This window comes from Octodon degus, unplaced genomic scaffold, assembly GCF_000260255.1.
Source record: "Octodon degus isolate 3935 unplaced genomic scaffold, OctDeg1.0 scaffold00053, whole genome shotgun sequence".
NCBI classification, from domain to species: Eukaryota; Metazoa; Chordata; class Mammalia; order Rodentia; family Octodontidae; genus Octodon; species Octodon degus.
In genome coordinates this window covers 2286129-2293581 of record NW_004524629.1, presented here as the reverse complement: position 1 = coordinate 2293581, position 7453 = coordinate 2286129, and the positions used below count along the sequence as shown (strand labels likewise).

The 7453-nt window shown below is 41.8% G+C and overlaps 1 pseudogene; it reads left to right on the top strand.

The window, feature by feature from the left end:
• The first annotated feature begins 1314 nt into the window (after positions 1–1314).
• LOC101559825 lies at positions 1315–2420 on the top strand (annotated as a pseudogene).
• Positions 2421–7453: the final 5033 nt, after the last annotated feature.

Here is a 7453-nt window from a genome sequence, read left to right as displayed (position 1 = left end):
ACAAGTTGAAGGGAAGATGGGTTGATAATACCATAAGTGATTACAAATCTGTATCTAAAGAGAATAATACATTGTGTGGTATTAATAATGTATTGCAGGGCCAGGGAGATAGCTCAGCAGCATAAGCACCTGCCTGGGAAGCACAGGGTCTTGAGTTCAATCCCAGGTAGTGCAAAAAAAAGAAAGTGTTATGAAAAGGGAAGGAACATCTATGTATTGTTTTTATTGTCATAAAATTCTTAGTAATGATTTGAAGCAAGAAAAAGTATTCATAGATTTAACATTTCTGATAAGGCCATGATTATTTGGATTAATAACATCTACAAGGTATGATCAAAAACTATGGTGAAAGTGTAAGTGTAAATATTTATTACAGTAAAAGATATGATCATTAATTTCTCTAAAAATACTCTCCCTCTCCTTAAACATACCTTTGTTTGTCTGAAAACAACTTCAGAAAGTAGGAAGAATGATGGAATAAGTGTGCTGAGAGCAGGAGTCGAAGGTGTTCTGAGAGGAACTTAATGGCAATGCATTCTGTATTGTAATACTTTTTAAAATTTAAACATTCACCATACAGTATGCTTTGATCACACCATATATATGATCTTTACTTAAAACTAAATATAATTTCATTTGTTGTTTATGGAGAACAATAGGAAGAGCCGTCTCCTATTTCAATGATAGCGGTGGGGTGTTCCATGCTGGGAATGCTTCTTTTTACTGTCCTAGCTCTTCTGGAGGGGTACATTGTGTTTACTACCATCTTTTAAAATTTTGATGACATTCAAAATATGGTCTGATCACCTTCGGTGTTGTTTTTGGTGGATTGTTTTAGCTAAGTAGCCTGACTTCTTCGAAATGATAATGTTATATAGTGTTTAGTCTCTTAATCAACTTGCCTTGTACCTAATGAATAAGGGCTAGTTATTAATGTCCCTCTTAAAATGTGTGTTACGGTTCTGATCTGGGGTGTATGCCAAAAGCCTCCTGGGTGTGCAAAGTGACTGGATCATGGTGCTCAGTGGACAATCCACTGAAGTGTTTAGCAGTTGGGAGGGCTGTGGGTGGTGGGGCCCACTTGGAGGCCCACGTCCGCCTTCCACCCGCCTCCCCCTTCACTAGGTTTCCTAGCTGCCATGACCTGGGCAGTTTGCCTCCACCCAGGGCCTTCCACAGGGCTGTTTCTGCCTTGGAGCTGACTGACCATGGACTAAAACTTCTAAATGTGTGAGCCAGGTCATGCGTCCTCAGACTGTGCACATGCCCCCATCCCTCCTCCACAGCATGGGCTTGCATAGGAGCTGTCCCAAGATGGCGGAAGATGGTGGTCCTAAAAAGCTCTCATTAGAGGAGAGAGAATTTTTGGACATTCCTCAAAGGAAACAGGAATTTACTGATGACATTGAGAAGCTGAACTGTGAAACCGTAGAGATGATGACAGATATCCATACCCTAGCTTTAGTTGAGGAGAGCAAAATTACTTAGAGGAACAAGTAAATAGCCATGGGAAGAAATAAATCCAACATAGACTCCAGAAAGGGCATTCGGTTTCTAGTAGAAAATGACCTGCTACAGAGTTCCCCAGAAGACGTTGCCCTGTTCCTCTATAAAGGAAAAGGCCTAAATAAGGTCACTGGGGACTACCTGGACAAGAAGGACAAATTCAATATCAGAGTTCTGCAAGCTTTTCAACTCCAGGACTTTTTTTATTCATCTCAACCTCATTCAGGCCTTAAGATGGTTCCGAGCTTTGGGTTGCCAGATGGAGGAAGGCCTTTGCCTGGCATGACTGCCTGTGCAACCCCGGCATCCTTCAGTCCACAGACACGTGCTACATGCTGACATTCGCTATCATCATGCTCAACACAGGCCTCCAGAAACAGAAATGCATGACATGCCCGCTGTGGCATGGTTCATCACCATGAACTGTGGCATCAGCAATGGGGAGGACCTCCGAGTAGCTGCTGAGAAACTTATATGGAAGTATTAAGAATGAGCCATTCGAAATCCCAGAGAAGGATGGGAATGGGCTGGCTCCTGAAAATGGGAGGGTGCATAAAGACCTGGAAGAGGAGCTGGCTTATGCTAACCAACAGGTGCTTCTATTACTTTGAATACACCACAGACAAGGTGCCCACAGACATCATCCCACTGGAAAACCTCAGCATCAGGGAGGTGGAACACCCACAGAAACTCAAATGCTTTGAGCTTTGCCATCCCAACTGTAAAGGGCAAGTCACCAAAGCCTGAAAGACAGAGGCTGGCAGCCGGGTGGTGGAGGGAAGGCACAAGGTATATCACATCTCAGCCCCTACCTCTGATGAGAAGGAGGAGTGGATGAGATCTCTCAAGCAAGCATCAGTAGGGATACTTCTCATGACATGTTGGCAAGGAAAATGATTACTAAAAAGAAATAGAGCTGCCTTAGCTCAGCATGTAAACTAAAGATCCAAGCTCCACAGAGGATGTGACTGGTGGCTGTACCTCAACCATGTAAGGGCTGCACCTCACAGGCTGCAGTGGTCCCCTGAACCATCTGTGGTCCCTACTGCATGCCTCAGAGCCTGTGCTGTACGTAGCTTGGATCATTGGCAGCTACGTTTCCTCCTGTTGCCACCTGGCTGCTGTGGGAGAAGCCAGAAGCCCAGAGCCTTGTGGAAGGAGATTCCAGGGACATGCACTTAGCCCCACCACTCACCTACTTGTTGGGACAATGTCAGTGATCATTTGAGAAACCACTGTTTTATATCAAAATAGGAAAGGAAAAGCTAAAAAAAAAATTTATTCAGAATTTTTCTCAGATATACAGAGCATGGCTTTTTTATTTTTCTTTATATCCTGAAACTCAGCACAAGTATATATTGTGCACTGAAATTATATCTGTCTGTCTGTCTATCTATCTATCTATCTATCTATCTATCTATCTATCTATCTATCTATCTATAGAAGGGGGAAGGGGGAAAGGGAGGGGAAGGGAGAAGAGGGGAGGGGAGGAGAGGGGAGGGGAGGGAGAGAGACCACAGTAGGCAGCTAACTCCAGGGAAGGAGACACCCGATGTTCTCAGTGACTAGTACACTTGGGAGGCTGTAGGTGTGATTCACCCTGAAACCCCCTATCAGACATTTTGTCCCTACATGCACAGTATTTTTTAAAACCAATCATTAAGATGTGGGTATAGCTTGGGGCTCTTCATCATATAACTGCTGAATCCTAGGAAATGGAGCTTTTTCCTTGGAAAGATCATCTGCAGGTTGGGTTACAAAGAACTGCTCATATCTGAGCATTTCCAGCTCACACAAACAATTCTTTCTGGCTTCACAGATTACATGGGTCATACTAGCTTTTGGCCACATTCATTGCTACTTAAAACCTTTGATGGAATGTTTATCTTACTGATATAATTAGATTTCTTAATGTCATGACCAAACATATAAGTAACTAAGAATAGTCCATCACCTTCTTCTTCTACTACCATGTTCTCAGACTTGAGCTATCCTTGTGAATAGGAAGACAGCAAGCCATAGCTAAAAATGTGTGGCACTTAGGAAGTTCTGTGAACAGTGGAAAGTCCCAAATTTAAAGTAGGATAGGTCTGTGAAGCTCCACAACTGGGAGGTTGTTGGGTGGCCTTGACATACAGTAAACAGCTGGTATTCTGGCCATGGGCCAGAAGGAGGAATCCATTGATCTGCCATTGTGACTGTCAGAGCTGGACAAGGATGAGAGAACTGGATGACACCATCTCCCTCCAGGGGATTTTTATTGGCATATTTGGGGTACCTGTGCATAATACCTAGGCCCTCTTTAACTCCATGCATGGGCTGTTTTGTTGGTGACCTCACTTGCCCAGACGTACTCCCTGACCCTATATGTGGAGGTACTCCCAGAGTTGGCAACCTTTGGAGATCCTTTGTATGCCTGTGTAAAACCAAGTCCAGGAATAAAACTTGAGACTGAATGCTCGTATGTTTTGTTCTAAACAGTAGAAATGTCTTCCTATGAACTACCTTGAGACAGCAACTGTATAGCCATGGGCTCTTTGCCTCAGGGTGGATGACCTTGAGGTGCAGATTTATAGCATACCAGACTACTTAACGTCCAAGGTTGAAACTCTCCCTCATGCATTAAGCTGATGAATTTTAAAATTTATCCCCAAGCTTCTATGCTATTACTTCACTGATACCTCAGATCTGAAACTTTACTGTTTGAGCAAGACAAGTCAGCTACCTTGACATGACTGATTGTTATACATACAACTTGAGCCCTGAGGGCTATGCACATGTGTTTCCTGGGCCCATATCAACTCTGATGGCTCCACAATATGATGCAGGCCACCCTTGGGCAGCTCTCAGCGTTGGCTCAGCATTTCACAAAAGGACTTGCTACTTCCTTTCTCCTGATTGTCTAACCCAGGCATGGCCCTGGGCATGTGGAGCTTCCTGTCTTAAAGGAATGAGAGAGGTGAGTACAGAGTCACTCAATATTGTCTCTTTCATCACCATGGTCACTTGTGAGCTAGTTGTGCCCAGTGGCTGTTTACCCAGGAGCATGCAGAAGGCTCTGGTGCTCAGAATCTTAAGTAACTCATCCTCAAAAGAGTATTATATAAAATCACCTAATTCCTGTGTTTCTTATGGCAGTAGTAACCCTAAGGCATCTGCCATCAGGCAGACTGAGTCTGCTACGTAGGCTGCTATGTACCTGGCTTCCACCAGCATGCCTACAAGTGGTACTGCCCTTCCCCCCCCCACCACAAGGTACAGTGAGGCTTAGTCATGCTCATTGGCCTCCCCACATAAGGGTCTACACTCAGCCTTGAGTTTTGAGTTCCAACTCTGGTCAACTCAGGTTTTTCTCCAGAGACTAAGGGCAGTAGCCTGTTCTAAGGAAGAGCCGTAGGAGGACAATGGCAGCTTCCCAGCCCCTTTAGCTGTCTTGCTGGGCCCTAGCTATCATCTGACATTTATTTGAACAGACCCTGGACCCATTCAAGCTACTGTATCTTCAAGGATCCTGAAACACTGTCAAGTGATTTGATGTGACACTAAATGGACTCAAAACAAGAGCTGTTCATACTGAAGCAGCATTTAATGCTTCGCATAAAACAACGTCCATCTTCAGAGTTTCAAATTCAGCCATCTATGCAGCTGTGCTGGGCTTAGAATCAGGTCTGTTGTAGGCAAGAGACCACAAGTTTGTATTTCCCATTTTCTTAGAAGACATTTCTCTTTGCTAAATATAGTTAATATATAAACAGTGTACATATATTAATTTTTAGAGTATTTTATTCAATATATACCCTCTAATATATCTTGTGTGAATATCCTATTTATGTCAAGATATATATTGATGTTTTATTATAAAATGAAGAGTAAAACTGAATGCTGTATGGTTGTTAAAACTTACAAATAAATAAAAATCACTATATAAAATTACATGTAGTGTTTTAAGAAAACTTCTCTTCTTTTAAGTTGGGGTATTTTGGGGTTCCAGTATACTGGGGTTCCAGAATTTTGTGCCAACTACAAGAAAATAACTAAGACAATGAAACACCTAATTATTAACTCCAATACTTCAGGGAAGGTTTAACCACTGAAGAGTACAAAGTAATGACATCTAGACTTGACCTAGAAATTATTCTTCTGTTAAAATGTCTAAACTTGCACCTTGACTCCTACTGATTTTGTAAACTGAAACTCTCAAATCTTTTTAATTTGAACTGCTGGTGGTACAAGTGATCACAGTCATGTCCCTAGTGATTTTTAAGAAATTGAATAGATGGTGAAAACTAATTCCTGTTACATTGTAACTTAACTTCTAACTTAAATTTTAGCTTAACATGCCAGCTAAAGAGCAGTTTTCCAACTCAAATATATCTTCGGTGTATCAGTTTAGCACAAGTCATCTGCATGCATTCAACAAAACTACCTATGATACACTGGTTACATCGTGGGCAAAAATACATAGCTATGAAGTCACGGTATTTCTATCCTACCATAGAACCTTTATATTTTAGAAGAAATAAAGAATTCTGCATAGGTGGGGCATATTCCATACCACCAGCAGATTTCTCTCCCAGCATCTGTTTGCCGGAAGTCAGCTGTCCTGGGCCAGGTAGCGAGTCTCTCCTGGGCCTCTGCGAAGCAGCTCCTGATTGTGCTTATTCAGATGTGATCAGATTCACATTTTCTTAAAAGTTTAAAAGTTGTAGTGTCCCAAATTTTCTGATCAAGAAGATTATGGGGCCAAAGAGGAAAGTGATCGATGACATAGAGTGGGCCTAAGGAGAGTCACATGGGGAGAAGACACTCTCTCAGGCTTTCACAGAGAGCACATTGGCCAAGCAATGGCCGTGACTCATCCACATGGCTGCACTGATAAAGGTTCTACAATCTGAGGTACAGGATCTCAGGACAAATCCTGAGGGCATTTCACTGACCTTCTCAGACCAAAAAGCTACAACTCTTGTTGCATAGGTCTTGCTTTACCTTGGTCTTAACCATCCAGTAGAAAAGTATGAAGTCGAAATATAAGAAATAAAGCCATGCTGTTAAGTTGAGCTGTGGGGGACTCAGGTCAATAATTTCTGACATTGCCAGTTAAACAGAAGACCCAATGCTATTATGGGCTACTGGACTCTTTTAGAATATTTTGCTGAGTTTACACACCTATAATATTCAATAACGGAACTTAGAAAAAATGGAGTATACCGATGAATGTCCATTTTGTATCTGTGTATTCAAAGAGGTTGGGATAGATATATAGTTGCATTCTCTTAATGAATAGAATGATTTGTTCTAATGGTGTTTGTAAATAGGATCACAAGTCTGCATCTTGTACAGCAATTAACCACTAAGAAGAATATATGCAGTGTATTATTTGTTGAAACTGTACTTCTGATTTGATTTGAAACTGTCTCATTGCTGTTTATCAATAAAACTTTGAAAAAAATAAAAATAAAAAAATTAAAAGATGTTTATCTGGATAAAGGTTTATTGTTATATTAAAATAAATACTTTGAAAAAAAAGTCTAAAAGTTCCTCAATTCCTTTCACCCTCAGAAACCAGATCTTCAAATGACTACAGTCCTATAAAATGCCCTAAATTTGCATGTCAGGTCATTCCTTTGATGATGGTGACCTGCACTCCCCCCCCACATTAATTCATCACTTGTACACAGGGAACAGTCAGGCATTTATCGTAGGGGCATGCCAGCAAAAGTAGATTTCTCATAGTGAAGAGTACTGGTTTTTCCTAAAAATAGCTGTGTGACAGCAAGCCGTGCTATTTCTCCAAACCTTGGCTTCTTTCTCTGTCAACACAGGGGCTGGACTTGTAGCTCAAGTGTCCTGACCACAGGATTAGTAGAACACTTCTTTCTATGTGCTGGAGTGTTGAAGTGCTCTGGTTTGGGAGGCTTGGATCTGGAGGTCCACCTTAAGACAACAG